Source organism: Polypterus senegalus, chromosome 17, assembly GCF_016835505.1.
Source record: "Polypterus senegalus isolate Bchr_013 chromosome 17, ASM1683550v1, whole genome shotgun sequence".
Classification (NCBI taxonomy): domain Eukaryota; kingdom Metazoa; phylum Chordata; class Cladistia; order Polypteriformes; family Polypteridae; genus Polypterus; species Polypterus senegalus.
The window spans coordinates 18,063,692-18,090,014 of NC_053170.1; the positions used below are offsets into that span (position 1 = coordinate 18,063,692).

At 39.5% G+C, this 26,323-nt stretch overlaps 1 protein-coding gene across 1 annotated transcript in view; it reads right to left on the bottom strand.

Moving 5' to 3' along the window:
- LOC120518018 (thyroid hormone receptor alpha) overlaps window positions 1-23,143 on the bottom strand; it is an 88,812-nt gene extending 65,669 nt beyond the window's left edge. The window contains exon 1 of the mRNA XM_039740568.1: window positions 22,629-23,143. The gene's annotated coding sequence lies outside the window, so the exon portion shown is untranslated. The remainder of the gene's footprint in view (window positions 1-22,628) is intronic.
- Between the last annotated feature and the right edge of the window lie 3,180 nt (window positions 23,144-26,323).

Genomic DNA, 26,323 nt, shown 5'->3' on the forward strand with positions numbered 1-26,323 from the left:
GCCTGACCTCAATAGGCTACAAGCTGGCACCCACACAAGACTGGAAAATAAATGTCAGGCACTTCCAGACAAGTAAAAGCACCTTGAACCTGTTTCATGCAGAACATATATGTGACATACTGTATGTTTATTGTGGATTAGTGGAAAGAAAACCTATTAATTATGATAATGTGACCCTGCTGGCTTTCCAATCACAGCCCATGTGTGAGGGCATGACCAGCTACAAAAGAAATATTGGGGGTTGATTGAGTTGAAGGTCAAAGGCAAGTTGTTAACAAAACAGTGCAAAAGCATTTCATGGTGCACTTTACGAAAACTACAACCTGAGCAACCATCAATTGTCCAACCTTAGACAGCGCACCAGTTCATCATAGGAAGCAGTAACATGAACATCCATGCTTGCTCACTTGCATTGGGGCAATTTTCAGTTTAACCTAACAAACTCGTCATTACGTCATGGGATGAATACTGCAGTGCATGGAGGAAAAGCCATGCAAATATTAGAGAGACCATGTAGTTTCTATAAAGCCAAACTGAAGCTTAATACCTGGAATCTAAATTTGTGAGTTAGTGCTGCTAACCATTGTGTCAACTGTAAAATAAACATTCCACTTAAAACTCAGCCATATTATTTATTTGGCATACACATCCAAATAGCTCAGCCTGTAGAAGTAAAAATAGAAGAAAACATACTGTATGACAGTGTTATACTGAAACGTGACAAAAATACAACTAGACCATAATGGCCATATCAGATAGTAAAAAAAACATGAGACAAAAACATATAACAATCACTGATTGAGCATACCAGCAAGCTCAGCTATAGTAGGAACAGGAAAAATAAACCTCAGATAGTCCTCATTCTAGAAAAACAGCTTACATCTTGAGACAGAAAATGTAAAAATTCACTTTCAACATAGCCACACTGACAGGGATAAGGGACATTGGGGAGAAAGAGAAAAAACAAGTCCAAATTAAACTCAGCCAGACTAGCTAGTTCAGTTATAAAGAAACATCACAAAAATTAAAAGACTGGCCAATTGCAAGCATATTAGAAGTGGCATGCAAGAGTCTGCTACTGATTAGATTTATTAAAGTATCCTGCAAGTAGCAACATTTATAAAGCCTGGAGGGTCAAGAGACAGACAACAGCTACTCGCATAGATGCTCAAAGAGCATTGCCCAAGTAGCAATTCTAGCAGCTTTTCATTTTAGTAGCAGTGTGAACTGCACCGCTTGAAAATTTCGATAAGACAGGTAATCAACATTATGCTGTGGCTGACAGTGTGCGTAAGATGTGCTGCAGCATTTCCAGTGTTAAATCAAATTGATTTCTCCAAGACCATTCCAAAACAGGAAGCTCTGCCTCCCGTAATAGTCAGGAAGGCTGGGTTCAGCTCAGTACAATAAAGACACAACAAGCAGCTAGACTCTGCACTTCAAGCCACATCAGAAAACTTTAGAAGTGTTGCACTATTGGAGGCAGAAGAAACAAAAAGAAATCTAAACATCAGGGGCTTTGCCAGCAATTTGGCTGTCTTTCCTTGTTCATAAGAGGAAATCCTACAAACAAATGCTGCAGTCAAATGGAGATGCTTGAGCCCTGCATTTCCTGCCAAAAACAATCAAGCGGCACTTGGGAGCTGGTGTGTACAAAAGCATGACTCCCTGACGACCAAAACAGGGGCATGCTTCTTACACTGAGCTTTTCTGCATGTGTCCAGACCTAATTAGGGAAAGCCCCTTAATTCCTGAAAGGCTGAATGGTGGTGGTGGCATGGTGACAAAGATGACGAGTTGTTGTGGGCTTGCCAATCTGTGCATTTTTCCACACCTGCTGCCATGTACTGGTCTTTCACATAGCTACCGAAACTGAAGTGAACGTCTTTAGATACTTTTCATAACAATTACTGTTGAAAGCAAAGCATATAAGTGAATTAAAGAAAAAGCATAAATGAATAAGAACAGAAGCCTGGGTACAACCTTTAAACCTCATTTGCAAAAAAATAAAACTACAGAAAATGTCATAATTATGAAGGTGCTGATATCTGATATAAAAATTGCACACTCTTGGGCACTTTTCAGTGAAATACTGACTATCCTGAAACAGTATTTCCAGAAAAGGTTATGTATTTGTCAGATACATTTACCTCTTGTATTAGAGTAGCATGTGGATGTGCCACTCTGTAGTTAGTCAAGAAAAAAATGAACATCAGCTCTAATTTATTTCAGTTAAGTCTGTAATTTATTATTATGTAAGTCATGTTTTCTTTAGCACTACTCACTCACATATGGAATTGCTAGGGTTCTATGCCTGAGACCAACTGCCATCTGTGTGTGCCATTTGCGTATTCTCCTTCTTCTAGGTACTCCTTTTTCCACTCACACCCCAAAAGACCTGTACAATGATAACTGGCAGGTTTAAACTGTCTCTGTGTAAGTGTGGAGTGTGTAGAAGAGTGGGGTCTGTTCAATGATGGACTCACAGATCGTCCAAAGAGGTTTTCCGTCTTACTCTCAATGTGTCTAGGAGACTCCAGCTACTCCATAAATTTGAAATAGATTACGAATCTTTAAGAGTTTTATTTAATACTAGACATTAAGCCTGTTACAATAACAGGCGCTAGAACAGTAGTCCATAAACATTAGTAGGAACAGTCTATATTAAATGGCATGGGACCTTGTATGTGGCTGTAATATGTGTCACTGTATTGTGTGCCTTTCATTTTCTCTCTCAATAATACTGGTTTGTATTTCCGTAAAATGCCTGTAATTTTGTCTGACTGTAATACAGTGGAACCTCGGTTCACGACTATAATTCGTTCCAAAACTCTGGTTGTAACCCGATTTGGTCGTGAACTGAAGTAATTTCCCCCATAGGATTGTATGTAAATACAATTAATCTGTTCCAGACTGTATGAACTGTATGTAAATATATATTTTTTTAAGTTTTTTAAGCACAAATATAGTTAATTATACCATTGAATGCACAGCATAATAGTAAATTAAATGTAAAAACATTGAATAACACTAAGAAAACCTTGAACAACAGAGAAAACTAACACTGCAAGAGTTTGTGCTTTAGCCTTATGACCCGCTCTCTAAAAACACTTTTTTTTTTAATGAGTTTTAAGCACAGGGAAAAAAATGAACATTTGAAAAATCCGTAATTTAATAAACAACCAAGAAAAGTAACATTGCAACAAAGCACGCACACGCGCCTGTGTGTGTGTGTGTCTCTCTTAAGCTCGCGCCTCTGTGTGTGTGTCTGTCTGTCAGTTGCGCGCGCCTGTCTGTCAGTTGCGCGTCTGTGTGTCTGTCTGTCTGTCAGTTGTGCGCGCCTGTGCCCGTGTGTCTGTCTGTCTGTCAGTTGCGCGCACACACAATCGCGAGCCTGTATGTGTTTCTCTCTCTCTGCACACACAGGGAATGCACAGGAAGACACTGAACATGTATGTATGCATACCTTTTGAAAAGTCAGAAGCATCTTGTTTACTAGTATAATGTATTATGGCACATTTTTAAGATTTCTTATTACTTTTTACATGTTGTGTTTACCAAGTGTAATATGGCAGCACAGTGGGTACACCACTTCAGATTCTGGCTTGGGTGTCTTTTGTATGGCGTATACATGTTCTCCCCAGGTTAATACAGATTCTATCTAAAAATTGCAATTTCTGTTAGTAAGCAATAAACTGGCATTCCATGAAGGGTTTTTGCTGTAAAGATAGGCTCATTGTTCAACAACTCTGCAACAAAAAAAATGTGTCCCAAAAAAAAAAAAATACAAGCAATTCTGATGCACTGTTAGTATTTATCAATATGTACTGTATTCTATTTCAAATGCTGCTGGCAAATTTTTTGTTTGGATAAATATAGAATATTCTAGACAAAAGTTTCTCATGTGCAGTTTCCACATTCTATATGTGTCATTTTTTTCCAGGATTACTTCCAAGATGGCAAATCTAGGTTGGTCTAGCTTGAGTGTCTGCGTGTCGATCAACTGACTGACATCCAGTCTAAGGCTTTGTATTGAAAAAATAACTTCAGAAAATGGGTAAAGAGTTAGCCTAACGCTAAACTTCACAACTGATTATAAAACTGAGAAAAAAGAAGCCAGGAAAATTGGAAACTCACTGCATATTTTGAATTTTCTACCCTTCCAGGACTGCATCAGGTCTTTTATTTAGCCTTGCTAATTTAAAACAATCTATAATCAACTGATGTATCTGATACAGACACACAGATTTAATGGATTATTGGATTAAAAACTGCTAAGAAACATCTCTGGGCAGAGGTGGTTTTAAAATTTTGCAAGAAGGAAGCAGGTAAGAATAAGCACATTATTATAATTCATTGCATACAATGAAAATTAAAGGTGACATAGAATGACATGATTTGACATGACATGTGATACCAAATAAATCTACACCCAAATACTTCCAAACAATAATGCAATAATTGAAGCAGAGAGGCCCTGTAGCATATTATCTGTGGTAATTTGTGCTCAGTGCTTCACTTAGCTGTTCGCTCCTACTATAAAAAGCATGGTTATGTATTTGGTGTATATCAGTTGTTGTGTCCCACCCACTACGTCATTGCTGCTAGTAGCAAAGAATAGACAGAGCTGTGTTGAAACATATTGGAAACTTTTGATTGTTTAGGCAAGACAGTATCAGCAAATGCAAACATGCTTCAAACAAAACTAATTGTACAATTCTGAAACAGAAAATTTAGACAGGCTTCAAACAATTATGGGACAGATTTGTAGTTTAATACAAAGGAAAAAAAGTAATTCAAAACTTCTAGTGTTTACAGGTTAATGTCATGTTACTATTATTTCAGCTCTATTCCAAAAAGAGGCTGTAAATCAAATAGCCACAAGATTCAGGTCCTGACAATTATGCTCACTGAATTACTAGGATCCTTAAATACCACAGCCTTTTAATTTAAAAAGGGCAATAAGAAACACAATTTACTATCCTCACCAAGAGAAGTGGACAAGGCTGATGCAGAACACCCAATAAATATCACTTCCCAGATGTTTTTTGGGTACAGAAGCAAAAACAACAATGGTGTAGCAGCTCCTGCCATTTAGTGCAGTCAAGGAATTCATAAGACAAGGCATCAAACCAAATTATTTTATTTATATAACCTTTGAATTTGTATATCCTTCAGATATACATTGAGTATATACAGTATACTGTACAACAGACCAATGCAGTGCGTCAAGTATAAAACTCTAACACCAGCTACTCAACTCAGTTCATGCAGATTTCTGTTTCAAGCAATTCTTGATGTTAATGGGACACTAACTGTAATTAAACATACCACTATTTGACCGCTTCGACCTTTAATGTGTAAATCTACAAATGCACAAGGCTGGTGTATTTCTCAAAGTAATGTAACAAGTATGATTAAGCTATACAGATCTATGCTTTCAAGATTTAACTATTTTATTTCTTTTAAAATGTATTGCTTGCTAATGACCACTGACACTGAAACAACAATGAAAAAGCTGCTTTTGTCATTTTATTCTGTTTATTTATTTAACTGTTTTTACAGAGCTTGAGTTCTAAATTGTAGCCAAATAATGACAAATGAAAAAGGCATGAAATGCTAAAGAGAAGCAGCTATTTAAATAACATTTGCATCTATGAAATTACTAGCAGGTAACTGCTTAAATAATAATGGTAATTCAAAGCGAATACATCAAACTCTATAGATCAATAAAATGTAATAAAAAATTTTAAAATGTATATAAAATTAAAATATTATAATGTCTTCTGTAATTAAAGATCGATTGCAGTTAATAAGTGTATGCTTAATTAGGACAGCCTAATATTGGTTGGAACAAGAATCTGCACCTACTGTAGTCCTTCATAGACTGAGCTGAGTAGCTAGGCTTAACAGTAATATTCAACAACCCCTAACCTTAATCCAATGGTGTGCCTCTAACTTTCAGCACAGGCAGGTCCACTTTAGAGAAATTGCAGACATTGTATGTCATGTAGATGACCACCATAGAGGATGTAATTTGATCCTCCAGAAGTGGTAAAATGCCCCTCCCCTGCACACGCCTTGGATAGGAGACTAGCCTTTCAGTGACCTGAAATAACCCCTAGACAGTGACTGCTGGTAACCTGACGGACACAAATCTCCATATCAGCACTGCACCAGCTCCCTGGGCCTGCTTGGAACCATATCAAATCGCTTCTCAATTTCTTCAGCCTTTCCTTTACTGATAATGAAACTGACAAGGGTTTTAGTACTCAAAGTGACAAAAACATTTAACGCCCAGCTGTTAGAAAAGTACAGCGCGTGCACACTGCTGGCAAGATAAGGCTAACCACTTCCGACAACAAAGCAATCAATTAATCCATTCAACATTATGCTAAGAGATCAACACACTTCTTCTAAACAGTCGATTACAGACAACACAAGAAAAAACAGAAGCAATAATAAGACACCCCATCCACACTTCTGTCATGCTTACCATACCACATTTTCATTATTGGCTGGAAGAGACACAAAGCAGTGCTTGATATTTCACACAAGTCACACTTTAGGGTGATCTATCTCACATTCTACAAAATGTGGACACCTGTGTGTTATAGAAAGGGAAAAGAGGAGCCTTAGTGGATAAGTAAATCCACCTGCAAATGATGCACTCCAATACCATGAGCAGCTGCACCCATCAGGCATCAAAGCCTCCAAGCTTCGGAATCCAGAAAACAGCAGCCAAAGGACTGAAATGCTACCAAATTTTTACCTTCCAGGCTCCCCATGAGGATCAAATTTCCTCCATCAAGGAAAAATGTGTCGTTTCTGAATACCAGATTAGGCCAGGGAAGATTAGAGTTACTGTTCATTATCCTCCTGTCCCTAGAGAGGATAAATCACTTCTTGAATGTATTCTTAAAAGATTATCTCTGTCCAATAGCCCAGATGTAGTAAAGTACCACAAGGCCAAGATTTGAAAAGGTGGCCCAAGGACTTTAACTTAAAAGGACCATCAGGTTAAGGAGTGAGAAGAGAGTAGCACTTTGCTCCAAACTGATGTGTTTGTGCTACAGACTTTTTATGTGAACAAACTGTTTTATCCTTAGCAAAATCTTTCCAGTCAGGAGTAACTGATGTACAAGCATATTCTACCCTCCTTGTTTCTATACAAAGCATAGAGAGTGCAGCTTGTATATAAACATGCAACCAGATATGTCAGACATATCCTGTCAAAACACCCCACACCTGGGCTAACAATTATACTACCCAAAAAGCAGCATTACAACCTGAACTCTTACTCTTGCTTTTCCTGACATGTACCTCATTAAGATAGAAAATATACTGTACACATCCCTTTTCACGTGCTGATACAGATGTTCCCTTATTAATATAGCATTTATCAAAATCTGTATAGATATTCAGGTGCAGACATAATATCCCAATGTGCTAACGGAAACACACATCTAGAATGGATCCTAAATCTGCTTGAACAATCAATCTTTGGACAACATCCCAGGCAGGATCCTTAAAAATGTTCCTTCTTACTTAGCTGAGTGGTGCGAAAAAGTATTTTCCCTCTTACTGATTTGCTGTATTTTACTTAATCATAACACTTAATTAGTTCTGATCTCCGAACAAGTTTAGTATGGCACAAAAGACAAAAATAAACACAATACACAGTTTTTAAATGATTAATTTATTGAAGGAAAAAGTTCAACAACACCTACATCACTCGCATGAAAATATAATTGCCACCCAGTAAACTTAATACTTGCCACCTTTAGCAGCAACAATTGCAGTCAAATGCTTCCAGTAACAGAAGACCAATCTTTGGCACTGCTGTGGATAAATTATGGCCCACTCCTCTCTACAGAACTGTTTTAATTAAGCCAAATAGGATGGTTTTCAATTTTGACTAGGCCACTACACAACCCTAATTTCCTTTTTTCTGAGCCATTCAGAGGTGTACTTGCTCTTGTGCTTCACAGTGTTATCCTGCTACATAACCCAGTTACATTGAGCTTCAGATTGTGGACTAATGACTGGATATTCTCCTTCAGTACTTTCTGTTAGGGAGCTGAATTCATGCTTCCTTCAGTTATGGCAAACTGCCCAGGCCCTGAAGTAGCAAAGCATACCCACAACAGTCACATTACTACACTACATTTAAATGTGAGCATGATGTTCTTATTGTGGAAAGCTGGGTTAGTGTTATGCCAGATGTAATGGGCCTATGTCTTCCAAAAGTTCTACTTTTGACACATCAGCCCAGAGAGCATTATTCCAAAAGATTTGGGAGTAATCAATTTGCAACTCTCCAATGTGTACCATTTTTCCCACTGCATTTCTAATGGTGGCATCATTAAGGCTGACATTAATTGAGGTCAGAAGAGCCTGCGGTTCCTTACATGTTCATCTGGGTTCTTCTGTGATTTCCCAGATAAGTTTTCTCCATGCGATTTAAATGCTTTTGCTAGGTCGGCCACTTCTGTACAGATTTATCACTGTTCCAAGTTTTCTCCATTTGGAGATGATGACTTACATGGTGGTTTCTCTGGAGTACCAGGGTTTTAGAGACTGCTTTATAACCCTTTCCCAAATTATATATTTCAGAACCTTTATTTTTCAGGTCTTTTGGAATTTCTTTTGATCAAAGCATGGTGTGGTGCTTGTTGAGCCCTTCAAGTCAACTTCACAATGCTGGAAAGCTTCTCTTTAAGTGATATTTAGATTCAATAGTGCTGGCAGCAGTTAAGCTTGGATGTGTCTAGTGTAATTAAACCGGTTATCATTTGACTCTGGCTCATTAGCTGATTGAGTAACTAGGGGGGGCAACTAATTTTTTCCCCACAAGAGATATACGTGAATTTTTTTCCTTCAATAAATGAAATTATCATTTACAAAATTGTGTATTGTGTTTACTCAAGTTTTCTTTTGTATTATATGATATTTGTTCAAAGATCAGAGACAATTGTTATGACTATGCAAAACAGAGGAAATTAGGAAGGGAGCAAATACATTTTCGCTGCACTGTACATCATGAAGGAAAAGATCTGTATTAGGGCTGAAGCATTTATGTAGCATTACTACACTTCTCCCAAAGCTTCCTGTGCATCCACTTCTGTCTTCATCCTTTATCTGTACTCCCTTGAGCTGATCCAAATCAAAATGGCTTCCATATTTTAAAAATGTAATGATTGGCAAGTTAGGTAAGTCATTAAGTGAAAAATGCAAAGACCACCTCCTTAAACATTAAGTTGGTACAACTATGCCAGAAGGTTGCCAGTTCAAATCCTGTTACTGCCATAAGGGATCCTACTCTCATTGGGCCCCTTAACCTAAAAATCGCTCCAGGGGTGCTGTACGGCTGACCCCTGTGCTCTGACCCCCAAAGTTCATGGGAAAAGACCATTTTCCATTGGGGACTAACAGGATATCAAACAAAAAAAAAAAACACAAAATCAAAAACTAGACAGTAGAATTGTGAGTAAAATAAATACAAGTCACTTGAAGGTCTCAAATGCTTTCTAGCTCTGGGGTGGCTGAAAGCGAATTGCTAAGAACCTGCTGATCATTTTATTGAGGATCTCTGCTTTTGCATCAAGCAGCTCAATTTCATTTTCGCTGTTCCTGTTCTATTCCATTGCCACACTGCAAACACCCACCTCATTCTTTTCGTTAATTTCTCCCATTAGTTAACCAGAACATAAAAAAACAACAGCTTTACCCACTAGGCCTCATCCTTTCTGTAAAAGCTGAACAAGATCTCACGAGTGTGACTATAACTATACCTCACTACATTTCTCAGGAAAAAGTGTCACAGTCTCACACAAGAGCTTGACTGCTACGCTCCTTGGCACCAATCCAGTACCGATTGTGCTTTTCCAAATTGACCTCTGAAAAGTTTTATTAGCTGCATGCCTGAAACACAAGAGGGGACTGGCAGTATTACTAGCTCTACCTTAACCCTCCCCCATCAATCCTTCCTTGAAACAAGGTTTAAAAATCTTAAATCAGCTCCACCCCTCAAAAGAATTTTTCAAAATAGACTATGCTATGGGATTCTCCCTACAATGACAACCCTATTTTATTCATTCAAAAATAATTTTTTCTTACATTGGCTCTGCCCTGAGGCTGACGAGTCAGTACTCCGGTAGATCTGAATGATCTACTCTGACCCTGAGGCACCATCCTCCACTGACTCCTCCCTTGAGCAGGAAAATGGCACTAAATCCATAAGTTAGTGTGCTCCATACCACTAGCCTGTTAGTAAGGTCTCTGCTGGATGCCACCATGCACGGCTGAAGGTTTTTATTGGGGGAGTGGGGGGATGAGTGGAGGAAGAGAGCCTGCTGTGTTAAGCTGCTTAAATGTGATTTAGGAAAGCAACAGGCTGACTCTTTGTAAACAATTTCACAAATTCCTTCATCAAAAAATTTAAACCACAATAGACGCTGAAAGGCCATGCCAAAGCCTATTAAAAGCCCGTTTAAGATGGTTTTCAGGCACAATTGTTTCCGTTTAATAGTAAGCTTAGCAGACACCTTGGCAAAGTTCACAGACCAGAGGGGTGTCCCAAAGTACTTGAGCACAGATGCGACTTTCTCTTACTTTACATGTATAGTGTGGTCCAGATCTAATTATGCAATTTTCATTACGCTATAACTTGTTAAGTTTATTACATAGAAAAATCACCCAAAAAATACCGGACCATCAAGAAGTGTGCAAACTGATGACATGAAGAATCGTCTTCGCGCTGAACTGGAATAGTCCCCTGGATAAATCAAAGTCATTCAGACGATCTGGATCTGCTTAATTAGATCTGGACCACCCTGTATATGCCTTCCCACTAAACATGAAGTTTCTAGGATAATGATGATCCGCTTTAATTCCTATTTTAACAAACAGGGAAATATTGCGTAAATGGTGTTATAATAAGAAAGCAGTGCATATTAATACGCCACAAAAAATCATGGGCTGACAATCATTGGCAACAATTTATGAGCATTCCTCACAATGACACTCTGGCTGCCCTCATATAGAAACTTTTTCCAATACCTCAAAAGAGTGCTGCTATACTGGCAGACCGAAGCTTTATTTCAATTATAAATCCTTCCTTCTCTTCAAGAAGCTACATCGAGAGTAGGCTTTTTAAAGAGTGGATAGGTTCAAGTAATAAAATTTCAACAGGCAATAGAATAGGCAAGCAGACTTGTCATAGCCAACATATATCGGCCACTTCAGAACAAGTAATCCACCATAAGCTAAGTGTATTCAGACCTAGTTAGTGCTTGGATTGGATACCATCAAGGAAACGCTTCAGTTGTCGCTGAAAGAATGTTGGGGAGACTAGTGGAGTGGTGCTTACCCTGTAGTCTGAGTGCGGGTCCCAAAGCCCTAGCGTAGTCACAGTGACACTATGCTGTAAAAATTGTGCAAAGCTTTGGATGAAGTCCTCACTCTCTGTGGTCATAAAATATCTTTGGGCATCTCTTGTAAATAGCCGGGGTTTTCCTTGCGTCCTGGCTAAATTGCCCCATCACAGCCTGGTCATTCTGGCCTTCTATTCATCTACTGTTTCGAATTGGCTAGCTCTCTCTTTTACCTCTTCACTACCTAAAAACTAATATGTGGTGAGCATACTGGTGCAAAAATGGCTGCCGTTGCATCATCCAGGTGGATGCTGCACATTGGTGGTAGCTGAAGAGGCTGCCCACTCTTTATGTAAAGTGTGTGTGTGTGTATATATATATATATATATATATATATATATATATGCAATTCTTTTCTATATAGGCAAATGCAGCCTTGAAGGCAGACACATAGTACTACACAATTGAACATACAGTACATCTATCCATAAGCAGTTACAAACAGAGACCAGAAAGACAGTTTTATAAGTCACTCTTTTTAGAGCATACCTGAATTCCACAACTACAAGGTTCGTTCTGCTCCAGTGATGGAACGTGATAACAAACTGGGAAGGAGGAAACAACAAGACCATGCAACCCCTACAGTGAACTATGCAAAAAAAAAAAGATCTTCATAAACAGTATACACCTTTTAGAAGCAGTGACACATAACAAGAGGATAAGGAAATTGCAAGGGTGGGAGTGGTTTAGGAAGCCTCACATGCCTTTAAAGGCATGTAGGTTTTTAGAACTACTGAACAAGTTTGACATTGGATAGATTTCTCAGTGCTGAAACAGCAGCCAGACAGTCCTCTGTAAATAAGACATTGAAGATCCCACCAAAAGGAAGGGTTGCAACCCAAACTCTATTTGCATGTTGATGTAGGATTAATCTTTTCTTCTTGCATCGTGTGCAGCACAAGAAGAGCATCACATTTGTCTCTGTCACTATTATTCACTGGTTCCAACAGTCTATATCCATTTTCTTAAAAAAGCTGTATTCTATATTTCAGCTTATAAGGGAAAAGAACACTACTGCTTATGCCCCTAGAGATATTAACACATATTTTTCACTCACTTTCAAAGGCTAAACACAAGCTTGGACAGACAGACAGATAAGCATAAAAGCAATAATTTCCATTCAAATCAGAGAGACACGTTCACCAGAGCCAATTTACTGATCTTAGTGACCTACTGCGTATCTGTACAATACAATGCAGTCTTCAGCTTTTCATTCCTCCATCCATCCACATACCTCATTATATTTGCAGATGGACAGACTCTGTGCATTGTATTTCTTTCCATGATACAATTGTGGCAAACATAAAATAGCTTGCACAACAAATGAGGCATTCAATTATGCAAAAAAAAAAAAAAAGGAAGAAGGCTGTTGCAGCCCTTAGGGTTGTTTTCCATGTGCGTTTATCCTCCCCTATTGTCACCTATAATAAAAATGTGTGCCCAGCACGTTTATTGGTGGGCTCAGCTTCCCTCATTTTCTATGTTTGCATTCAGTGGGTAAATGATGCCTGCCACATTAAACAATTTGTCATCATGCAAGACCTAACAGATTAGTCACCCATTCAAAATACTCAACCTAATTATTTACTTCATACATTTGAACTTTACATCTCTTTTATCATCGAGGCTTTTTACATATTTTCACAACTATTACAAAGTAGTTTACATAATAGATCTGGATGGAGTCAAGGCATATGAGGCATTAGAAGAGGAAAAAATAGCTGCAAAACTCCATTAAAATGTAAAAATAAATGTCAGAAATCAAGTATTATTAATAAACAAAATTGGGCAAAGAGCACAGAAAAGCTGTATTCTGCAAGCATCTAACATATGAAATGATGTATTGTATCATACTACACAGAAACGTCATGTGCTTTTTTCAGATCCATCGTTATCTACATCAAATTAAGCTACTGTATGTGAAGACCAAGTTCCTCAGAAACAAAGGCAGCATACAACCAATTCTAAGCACATTTAGCCATAAACTGTAAAGTGCATTTGGGAGTGATGATGAGCATGGGTAAATAAACTGACAACCTTGTGATTTACAGTTAAGCCACACTAAGAGCAAATTTTATAACTGAACATGGGTAAAAAAAAAAAGTGATGTGAGGCTAGCACTGCTTCCTCCCAAAACCCGAGAGTCTCCCCTATAATCCTGAGCCTGTGAAAAGGAGTTTTCTCCCCAGTAGTCATGTTTGTTTTATCTAGGTTTTTTAGGTTCCTTTTGCATCCTAAATGTGACTGCTTACTTAACTGGCAACTGGTATTAATAAGTATTGGCGTACATGTCAAACATGCCTTTCCAAGTGCTGGCACTGTATTCAGGGTTGGTTAATGTCTTGCCCCCAGATGCTCCCTATGGGCTCAGAAAAACAGATGAATGGAAGACAATTATCAAATTTTGTTATTAATCAGATTAACATTTTTATTTCACTCACCTATCACATGTCTGCACTAAAGAGATAGACAGACAGAGTGATCTAGATAGTAATTTCACTTTTGTTGTTCTTTAAGAAAAACAATGCCCTTCTTTGCAAAAATGCTATCATGCTTCTGTGTCTTTACGTAGATATATATACTTCACACATTATGCAGGGAGTCCAGTTTATAGAGGTTTGTGGATTGGCAAATACATGGGACTAATGGGGGAAAACATTAAAGTGATTACAATGAAGCACCCCAAAAATGATGTAAAAAAATTACAATCTTAACTGCACATCTAACAGCACAACAATATGCCAGTGATTTTTATGAATCAAGGCAACAGTTTTTCTGGAGCATATTTACACTGAGCCTCAAATGAGGGTCTTCCCCCTCCTGTGGAAATGGATGAAGAGTGTAAGACAGTGATCTTCAAGGATTGTAGTGACATCAGTGCCCTACATATACTTCCCACTGTGCTCAGGTGATAGTGAAAGGAGCTTCAGCAAATACAAGATACTTCTCATCAACAACACATAATTAGAGCTAACACCAAGTGCCCCGCAATCATGTACTTCACTCGAGAAGGGTGTCAGAAATGGAGCTAATTCAAATGATCACAGCTCCTAGTTAACGCAAATTGCACTGATTAAAAGCTTTAGAATTTAGGAATTTTTAGTAAATTCAGATGTTTAAATTTCAACAATGCACTTTCATTTATACTTACATTTATTTTCACTTATGCACTGCGCTTTAATTGATTAATTTCTTAATTTATGTCCTGAACATCTATAGCAACTACAGGGGGATAACACTTCTTTCAGTGCCAGGTAAGGTCTATGCTAGCTAGAGTCATCCTCAATAGGATCCGTGATCACCTGCTCACCTACCAGCGACTGGAGCAGTCTGGTTTTATGCCTAAGAAGTCTACCATCGACCGCATACTGGCAGTGAGGGTTCTCATGGAGCACAAACAGTAATATCGGCACAGTTTCTTTGCAGCCATTGCTGATTTTTGTAAAGCGTTCAACTCACTTAATCAAGCTGCCCTGTGGGACATCCTGAGACTTTGTGGAATACCCTAAAGGTTGCTGGATATCATGGCCAGCCTGTAGACTGGTACTGTGAGTGCAGAGTGGAGGCAGAACCTCTGCGTTTTTTCCCCCAGTTGATTCTGGAGTTGGTCAGGGTTATGTTCTGCTCCTACTCTATTCGGTGCTTGCATGGTCTGGGTGTTGGGCAAGGTCCTGGGATCCAGCAGCTGTGGGGCATTTGTTGGTAAAGAAAGATTCACTGATCTTGACTTTGCTGAAAATACTGTGATCTTCTCTGAATCAATGAAGGCTCTGATCAGGGCTCTTGAGAGACTGAGCAAGGAGTCCAAGTGTCTGGGCTTACAAGTGTCCTGGACAAAAATAAAAAAAAAAATCCAGGCCTTTAATGACCTCTGAGGCACAGCCATCAGCAGTGTGTCTTTCTGAAGAGAGAACATCAACCTTGTTCAGAGGTTTACTCACCTCGGCAGTGACATTCATGTATCTGGTGGCTCAGTAGACGGACTGGGGAGCTGGGGGGTGGTTGATTGTCATGAGGTTTCTGAAAAGGGGTGTGTGGCGCTCCAGATATCTATGCAAAAGGACAAAGGTCCAAGTCTTTAGAGTCCTGGTGCTTCCTGTCTTGCTATATGGTTGTGAGACATGGACGCTATCCAGTGACTTGAGAGAAAGACTACAGTCCTTTGGTACCATGTCTCTTCAGAGAATCCTTGCGTATCAATGGTTTAACTTTGTGTCGAATAAGCGATTGCTCATGGAGTCCCAAATGAGGCACATTACCTGCATTGTGAGGAAGCATCACTGCGGCCATGTGGCACGATTCCCAGAGGGTGATCTGGCTCGCAGGATCCTCATTGTTGAGGGTCCAAGTAGCTGGACCAGGCCAAGGGGATTTCCATGTAACACCTGGCTGTGGCAGATAGAGGGTCATTTCAGGAGGGTGGGACTGGACTGCGTGTCTGCCTGTGGGGGTTGTCAACCAGAATTCTGAGATATTTTGTCATGTGTTGGATGCGGCAACCCGCTGTACTGGCGCATGCTCCCCAACCTGACCTGAACATCATTTTTGGTTACTTAATATATATATACCGTATATGAATAATTTATGCAATTTTCAATAAAAAGAGTGGAATCTTTAAAGTGCTATTTCACTAATGTTTGTGGTATTATAGGTGAAAAAGAAAATGAAATTTTGGAAAAAAAAAAATACAACAGACTTCATTACCCTATTAGGGTAATTAATAAAAGACAAAAAAACTGCAAATTTTGAGGACAAGATTGGTCTGAACTCAACTGCTGCATTTTTTTAGTTAAACAAATAAAGTCATTACAAGCACCAATGTAACCACTAAATGAAGCCTGTTAGAAATCTTACCATTTATGGCAGACATCTTCAAATATAACTTCACCAAGACAATAAACATCAAAATTGATCGGCAGACAGAGAAACCTACATCCGTGCAAAGTGAAGAACTGAACAATATGAAAGTATTGAGACTCTCCAGTAGCTCGTACTATTCAGACAATCCTAGATGCTTAGGCATTTTATGTAAAATGAACCTTAATGTCAAGATTTGCTTTCCCAGTGATATTAGCACACTGATAAATTGACCAACTGGATCAAATGGACAGGTAAATTGAAAGTCGAGGTAGTCTTACTGCTTGTGTGGGGTAAGCAAAACAATAAGTTGTGCTCATTAGTTGGTGCCATAAGCTCATTATTGTCAGAGTGTACTGAATGAATTTTAGCATTCCAGAACCAACAAAATTAACTTGCACACATACATAAAACAAAAAACACAACTATGCAAGATCTCAGCATCTGTTGATCTTATGATTTATTATGCATCTGTTACTCTTGCAATAATATTTCATTCTGTAACACAGTTTGTTTCAACAAAGGCAGAACTGACTTAGCTTATCAATAAATAACCACTTAATTTGCCGATTAGTGTACTTAATAAGATGTTTAATTTTACTTTATCGGAATAGTCAGTCTATGAGTTCAGAGACTTCTCAAAACTATCCAATAAAATCACATACTCTGGTACAAAAGTGCATTTACTTTATAACTTGCTTATAAAGTGTTCTCTTAATGGCCTCTAAACATTAGTTTATAGCAAGTAGGCACAGGTATCCTCAATAAGACCCTTGTCTTAACAACTAGCATAAAATAACACAAGATTCTCAAACACATTTAACATGATTCAGGGTTCATATCACATTCCCACTGAACACTAGAAAGGAAACAACCCTGTATACAGTAGCAGTCCCTCTCAGGTTCCATTCATACACACACACCCACACATAATTAACCCACCCCACGAACATCATTGGAATGTGGGAAGGAAATAGAAGTCCTTAGAGAAAAGACTCACTGATACTATCACTTACAGTATTTGAACCCAGGATGCTGGATCGATATGGTAGGAGTATTAACCACTGCAATGACACTTAATGGTACTTATTTAAGGCTCAGCAGTTGTTAATAGGACAGAATACACTTTATTATTTGCTATAATAAAACTGCTACATTTTATTATTATAGCACATTACCCACTCTCAAGGCATTCTATTAACTCGACTTTGGCTTGAAAAATCTTTGAAAACATTACTGTACTGTAGGTTTATTTCATATTCTCACTGCAGCTCAGAATTTGCCAAACAGGAAATCTAATTAAGCAAGCTTTACTAAGAGACATAAACTGACGTAGACTTAAAAGACTAGCTGCAACGAAAACCTGTTCTTGCCCAATGTTGGAACAACACAGTGGCAAAAGTGCAAACACACTGTAGGCAGGTTTTCCTTTCACAAAATGAACAGGACACTTAACCTCCAGGAAGCAAGCTAGCATGCTTGCTAGCTGCTCTGTCGGAGTAAGCTAGAGCAGATGTTAAACATGAATAACACACAGAGACTCCACATTGGTAGATTCCAAAGTTAAAATTGGGTCCAGGCCCATGACGCTATAAGGCAGTTAGCTAACCTCTTTACTTTTATTTCAGCTCTAGATGTCCTGCTATGAATGCATCCTATGAGCCTGCAGTCTTCCCTTCACAAGGGAACCCCATGTGTCGCTTCAAGTTTGTTTTCTTTCTGTCCCATATTCATAACTGTTTTAGTCATTTGCCATCAGTTTCATGAGGTTCCATTATTTGAACAAATACGTGTACAAGGCTCCTGGAGACCACTAAAAGCAAAAACCCCCAAAAAAATGCTGGAAAGGAAAAAAAAAAAAAGATCCAGATCCACAAATATATCACAAATATATTTAGCAAAAGTTCTAGCCGATTACTATCCAGAACAGTTTTACCAAGTCACAATCAGTGCATATTTATAAATGCTGACCCAATGTGTCTATGTGACCCAAGACACAAACTGAACAGTTTTCAGGTCAGCAGTGATAACAGCAAAGTCATTATGAAGAAGATTAATTATTCTTGCAGAACATAAACCCAAACCTAACAAACCTGGAACCTCATTATTCTTTGTGTGATGATTAAACCTCAAGTCAAGACTGAGCTCTTTAGAGCAAACAGAAGTACAATGGCACAAGACATACAGGTCAGTTCCCACTAATGTTTACCAAATGAAATCAGATCATGCCTCAGTCCAAAGACTGAACAGGGACATGCACTTACAATTTACATTGTCAATTAAAATAATTTACAGTTTTTGCTAACACATAATGCTAAAGGATAACTCAAAAAACCTCACACAGACAACAGCACACATAAAACTGAAGGACCTTTATGGAAGCTCTAACCATTACCAATGTGACAAAATGCAACATCAGGACAGCAAATAAAATCTGTCCTTACTCCCAATGGTCTTGTCTGTGTTCACTGTTGCCTCACTAACTTTGAAGTAATCGACCTAAATATTAGAAACAGCAGAGGCCTCATGACGGGATTCCCTCTAATCCACTACAGCCACCTGCAAATGCATTCACACCACCCATTATAATCATTTGTAAAACTTCTTTTCTTTCATATTATAATCCATGGTTTGGATAAAAACCGAAACAGGCCACAATTATCCACACCTTGCAGTCTAATGTCTCTGACTCTTGTTGTCTGATCTTCAAATGAAGATACATTTTTAGCTGCCTGCTTCAAATAAGGTGACTTTCTCTTGCTAAAATGTCTTCATCACCCCAAAGCGCTGATCTCAGAATGAAGACTACAACTCAGCTGGAACTTTGCTACGACTTGTTCATATGGCAAACTTAATAAAATGGACACGAGCAACAACATATCTAAGTGGTTGATAGCAAAACAAAAGGAAGCTTTCTTAGACCAGAGTCAAAGAAAACAGCAGAATCAGGTAAACATTTTGTGTCAAGCTACTTTCAACAAGGTACCATCTCTGCTCGTGGAATCAGTAATGCCACTCTTACATGCCACTGCTAAGGTGGTATTCAGTGTACAAACGGGAAGTCTTAATCTGGATTATAACTAAAAAAGAGACAGCAAAATTAAACTGATGTCCTAATATTCACTATTACCCCTGCACTAAATATAAATTACAGGACTAAACAATAAGCTGGGCACTAGATACTGTGCAGACAAACAATCTAAGCAGGACTGTGTACCTTACACTAAATATAATCAAAAAGCTGGATTGATGTCTGGAAATGAAATATAAACCATAGGTAGCGAATCTTAATTTCCATAAAGCAGAAGACACAAACAGATCACAGCTTTGACACATAACATGGATTTCAGCTACAAACATGAAAATGCCTTGAATTTGAAGATTTGTGGGAGGTCATTACAACATTTCTGATCATATTAAACATTTTCAGAGATCTGCCCTAATATCATCCTGTTAATATGTTCTTTTACCAAATGTTATTCAGCTCAAATATCTTATTGTGCTTTGGTGTATTTTTGAGTATATACCATGGTGTCACAGGCATGCAGGATCTGCATGTCAGTAAATAGCACAAACTTTAGCTAGTTATATGGGACTAATGGGGAAACTTTCAAAGCCACTAGCATCAGGTACCCTAACAAAGCATGCTTACCTACTTACAAAAAAGGGGTAAAAATCTGAATTTATAAAAAGCACAACTGAAAAAGGGAAAAATAGTGCATTTTATTGGGACCTACATAGCCCCCTATATGAAATGTTACTAAGAAACTAAATATAAAATTTAGGTCTAATCAGGTAGTATATAAAAAGAGAACCTCTAACACTGTCTACTGTTCTTGCACTATGCATAAAGTAGAACTAAGGTGTACCATTACTCAAACATAGAAACTGACAATCTAATTAGAAATGGTTCCCAGGTAATCAATCACTCAATCAAGAATACAAATCTAGTACACGTGCTACCCAAACACAAACATAAATTACATTTTAAATATGAACTAACAGAAATAGAAATTGTCTCTCTGATTGGAACTGTTAACCAAAACAAACATAAAAACAGTTTGTCTCTTGCATAATATACAATCTATGGATATAATATTAAAAATTCTATACTTAAATGGTAGAGTTAATGTGGAGTACAAATCATATGATGTATACAAGCTGCTTTTTCAATAACATGTGTGATCTATTATACATGTGGTAATTCTTGGATGCACAGACAAAGCACACTTAAATAAAAGATCCGACCTTTCCTGGGACAAAATATAAAAGCTACTGTGTGTATGTATATATATATATGTATATATGTATATATATATATATATATATATAAATAACAGTTTCAGCTCATTTGCCAAGAAGCTATACTCATTGAAATTGCTATGAAAGTGCTGTGTATAAGCTGCATCTCCCGATTGATTCCCACAGAATACAATATGTACAGTACATAGCTCACATCTCTCCCTTCCTTTCCAACATGGAGATTTACCCATGCATTATGTATAAACTGCAGCTCTACTCTGGAGTGCTTCTCAGGTACTATATAAACAGCAGTTGTAATCTAGAGTGGCATCCAAAACCTCTATCAACAGTCGCTCAATTAACAAGTGCTACTTAGATATTACATAAACAGGAAAGCCGTTCAGGAGTTTTACTCAGGCTCTGGATAAATCACACCTCAAGCTGTTGTTTTTTGTGCATCTTTACATAAAGACAATGGCCACTTTTTCCCTCTTTAGAATTATGGGCTACATAAAAAGGAATTGCGCTTGGAATAGCCTCTTTGGTACTACATAAGGCAATTACTCCAGAGAACAAAATATAATCTGTAGAAGTGTTTCAGCCACTAGCAAGTGGTGACAAACTGCTAAACACGCAGCTCTCACTGTCTCTCCTACTAAGCTATGCTGTCACATGTACTATATATTGTACCTAAATTAAACTGATTTTGCAAACAGTCCCGAGACTGGGAAACTACCTCCTGCTGCATCTTGTTTTTAGGTCTTCTTCCCTATACTCTGTAGTTGACAGGAAATGGCAGGGTGTCAGGTACAACCCGAACCATTCTGTCCATGGGTCAAATCACAAGCTGCCATGCACGTGCTATAGTGTCACTCTGCCCCATGACGTGTTTAACATAACAAACCCTGAGCAAATTGCAAGAGCGTTCAGTTACAGCTCAGCATAGAGGCCAAACCGCAGGAAACAAACTTTACCTAATGTCATAAGGATCCCTTCCATTAGCAACTTGCATGGGAGGGGATCAAGAGCACCAAAAATACACCATCCCACATACATTTTCCTGTGGATAAGGCACGGTTGAAGCAAGAAAGACGGTGTGCTACTACAAAGGACAGCATGCAGCACTCCACCCACCAGCAAAACATCCATCTCTGGCAAACCATGGAGATCTCACAGGTCACGTCACAATTTGGATACGCTGGCTTCATTCATCCTGCAGGCGGCAAAATAAATGAGGACAAAAAAGTAACAACAAAAACGGAGGCCCTCGATGTACAAGTGCTGCTTAGCACTAGCTGTGCCACAAGAATGGCAGCAGTCCTGCTGACTCCACACACCCCCTCAGAAAGGGGGGTGAAACACAGTTTGCAAAAGCTCACCCCCTCATCAGCTATTGCCAGAAGGCTAATCCCATTCCATGCCGGAACCCCTTACCTGAGGCACTAAGCAGCTTACTACTGGGCAGCTCACCTGCACACCACCAAGTTATTGGACAGTTGCCCACCTGTGGACACTATCTGCCTCATTGGGTTCCTAATCACCTGGGCGGGACGCCCTACATGAAAGCGTGCCCTCCCACTTGGACTGCTTCATGGTGAGCACTCCATTCCCAAAGTAGCAGATTGTGAGGCCACGTCAGGGGCCGGTGCCAATGTCACCAGGGGAGCATCCGAGGAGAGGGCAGCGTAAGGACACTCGCGGGACGGTTGCGTTACGTAAGCGGCGGGAGTTGGGAAGGGGGGAGGGTGTTGCGAAGTGAAGGAATGCCACGCCACGGCACGGCACGCGTTCTCGTAAGCACCGCGTGGAGGTGCGAGTGAGCCCAAGTGCAGTCCGGCGAGCAGTGCCTGCTTTCGGGGTGGGGGTGGGAAGCTGTTTACACTCTAAACCAAATTCACATGACCCCATTCCTAGTCGCAGCGCGCACGCGTTTTTCAGAGACGCACGCACGGACGCACTCACTCACTCACTCAGGCACGCGCGCACGGGGGCGACAGAGGCTGAACTCGCGCTGCTCTTTCGATTACTTGCAGCCCGCGTCCGGACGCTTAATCTGTCAAAAAAAGAAGAAGAAAACACCCGAGCTGCACTCACCGGGCCGCTCTCCTCGCCCTTCCGTGCCGCCGTCACTACTGCACCGTCACCGCGGGCTTGCTGCTGTTCACTGCCGCTCGTTGTGCTCTCGCCGTCTCCGAAAAGATTAACAAACATCAAATAAAAATGGAAAAAAATATAAGAAAAAACCAGCAGCGGCAAAAATCCATCCGAAAAGAAAAAGTGCTTCTGACAAGTCGGTCGGCGCCACGACAGGGGAATGAATCCTAGCAAATCCAACGCGGCTCCGCCCCGCCTCTCCGCGCTCAGCAAAGCGGCCCTTGCGGAGAGCTGCGGCGTCCTCGTGTGGGCATGCGCGGAACTGCAGACAGCGCAGGCGCCCCGGAGGTGAGTTTAAAGAGAAAAAAAGGAAAGAGGCTCACAGAACTGAGACGATGTTTGAACACCGAGGGGACGTGTGCACGTACACCCCAACATAATCCTGCCCCCCGATACAACCCCTGGCTCCTTAACATGCACCTCCCTGCGTATACTACTCAATGAAATATATAAAGAAAGTCTAAATCACCGTAAGTCGTCCTAATTCGTGGTGTACATATAAGAAAGGTAATAATTTACTGCATGGGTTAGAAGTACATAATAAACAAGAATAGCTGCGTCAAATATGTGAATTATTAGAATATTTCCTTCAGTTTAAATATTATCGATTGTAATAAAATAAATAAAAATACCACCATATTCGTAATCACTGACCTTGAAATGGTTCTAAATGATAACCCACATGTTTATGTTTGTAATTTGTGATTTTTAACCTTTTGGGAGTGGCTCTTACAGGATCAAGACCATTTTAAGGAATCAAATATCAAAAATATCGTCATGATTCAGTATAAAGCATAATAGCATAAAAGTGACAATTGAGATGCCCAATTCTTTCAAAGTTTTGTGAAAAGGAGCAACTTTGACCCCTGGTATCCCAGGTAGGGAGGGAAAACCCCTGGGGTTGGTTGATATGGCCTGAAAACATCTATTGGTTTACTCTTTATTGTAAGGGTGTAATTTCTTGCACAAAATCTGGCTAAAAAATTGACTACAAATGAGGGGTTTTTGGGTCTAGAGGGACAAATATAGGAGGGAAACCCAAAAAGTTCAACATTTTGCATAACTAGACGTAAAGATGAGTCAAATGGCATTTCATATGTGGGTGTTTTCTTGTACTGGTGAGTCAGGAGGTGCTGGACAAACAAAAAAAAAATGAAATGATTTCAAAGCATTCATGATTAATTCTAATGTACACAATAACTATTTTCTATCTAGTACCTGGTCTTAGAGAGCTGAAACCCATCCTGGTAACATTAACCCTAATCCTACACAAATACAATTTAGAGGTATCAGTCTTAAAGGAAGAAAATGGACAGCACCTAAAAGAGAGCATTTAGACACCGGGAGTACATACAAACTCCACACACTGTCTCCTGGCACTAACAGGCAGGAGCAGACTTGGGTGGCTCTCCTAAAACCAACAGTCTTTAAAACCCCAGTTGTCAGTGTTCCATTCTTTCTAACACACTTTGTAACACTAGAGTCAGTGTCCACCTCTGGACTGACAATTTGTAAATCTTTTTTTCCCCCTAAAGTCCCAAGTCCAACAGGCTGCAGGATCAACTGCCATTGCACTCAAAGATAACTTCGATCTCTGCCATAAACTAAAGAGTTCCCTTATCTTGACTTCTTTTGCACCATCTAGTGTAGTAGCTTCACAGACCCCATCCCAGATATTCCATCCATTTATCCATTTTGAAGCTATTGTAATCAAGGTAAGGGTCTTCACAGTTAAGCTGATATCACATTATGTGACTTTTAGTTGTGAGGCATGTCAGATTGTTATTGCTGATCTTAACACCAGACTATATCAATTTAAATAATTGAAAATCACTAGCCATTTAGTGATTGCATACCTTCCTTAACAGTTGTACGCACCCCTTTTTGTGACAGCCAGTACTGTGCTGTCTGACAGAACTGGTGCTGTATGAGTAGTTAACAGGTACGGTGAGTTCAGCCGCTGTGTCATCACCTTCGTTAATCCATTCTGTCATGGTGCATAAAGTATGAGACATCAGAGACAGATAAGCTTCTCTACTGTTTGTCCGGTCCAAAACACCCATATTCCTTATTCGACGTCACTTCATCCTTTGCATTATACTTTCGGATGAGCATACATGGATTGCCCTTTCTCATGCACACCAGAGTCCACATCTATGATTAATAACAAAATCAAACCTGTTTGATTTTGTCAGAGTGAGTTGAGAACTAGTTGGAATAAGTAATGGGGTATGTCAGACTACACGACTCGCTTTGCACCATCAACTGTCACCGACTCCGACTTACATAAATGAAGGCTATGACTGAAAATCGTCGGAAAAGTTGTGTAATGTGACATGCCCTTTAAAGAGTAACCCAGTCACTTCTGGTGTTAAGTGTGAGTGACACTTTTCTTACTTGACCATGTCCAAGTTCCTGAGGTCTCTTAGTGTGGCATTTGATATGCATATTTATTTAGGCTGGATGAGTGGTTTGATGTTATGGTACTTATTTTAAATGGCGCAGTCACATTTTATTTTCCCTTGTTATAGTCAAAGCCTGTTGATTTAATTAATTTAGGGCTGACAGCGTAGAGGTGGACCCACGCAGCGCAGCATGTTGGGTTCAGAAACCATACTTGGTTGCTGTCTATATGGAGTCTGCATAATTGTCCATCCATCCATTATCCAACCCGGTATATCCTAACTACAGGGTCATGGGGGACTGCTGGAGCCAATCCCAGCCAACGCAGGGCGCAAGGCAGGAAACAAGCCCCAGGCAGGGCGCCAGCCCACCACAGTTGTATATTTGTTCTCCCCATATCTGTGTGGCTGTTATCTCACATTCTAAAGAAATACATGTTAATAGGCTGCTAAGTGATTGCAGATTGGCTTCATGTGGGACTGTGTGAGTGAGCCCAGTAATAAAATTGTGCCCCATCCCTGACTTGCACCGAGTATTGCAGCTTGATGTCTTGGCTAAATTGCCCATCATAACCTTGTGCATTCTTGCCCCCTTCACCATCTAATAAGCTAATGTATGGTGAGGGTACTGGTGCAAGACTGTCTGCTGTTGCATCATCGGTTTAATGCTACACATTGGTGGTGGTTGAAGTGGTCTCCCATTGTTTATGTACAGCACTTTGACTAAGTTAGAACAGCACTATATAAGTCTTTTTATCTATCTATTATATAGTGCCTATCTATCTATCTATCTATCTATCTATCTATCTATCTATCTATCTATCTATCTATCTATCTATCTATCTATCTATCTATCTATCTATCTATCTATCTATCTATCTATCTATCTGTGACCCTGATTCGGATTAAGTGGATTTCTGAATGTTACGCATACAGTGGTTAGCGCATACAGCATGCCAGGTTTGAATCTCACACTTGCTTGCCATCTGTATGGAGTTTTCCATTTCTTCCTGTGTCCATGTGGAATTTCCTTCAAGGGTTCATTTTTTCATCTCTAAATGATTTGAGGAATTTGCAATTCAAAATTGGCCTGGTGTGGTGTACTTGTGTAAGAAGTTCCCTGAAGTTGCTGGGTACTCCATCCAGGGTTGGTTCCTGCCTTGAACCTGGTGCTGCCGGAATGCTCAAGACCCTCACAACCCAGACTTGCATTAAGCATGTGTGACAATGTTA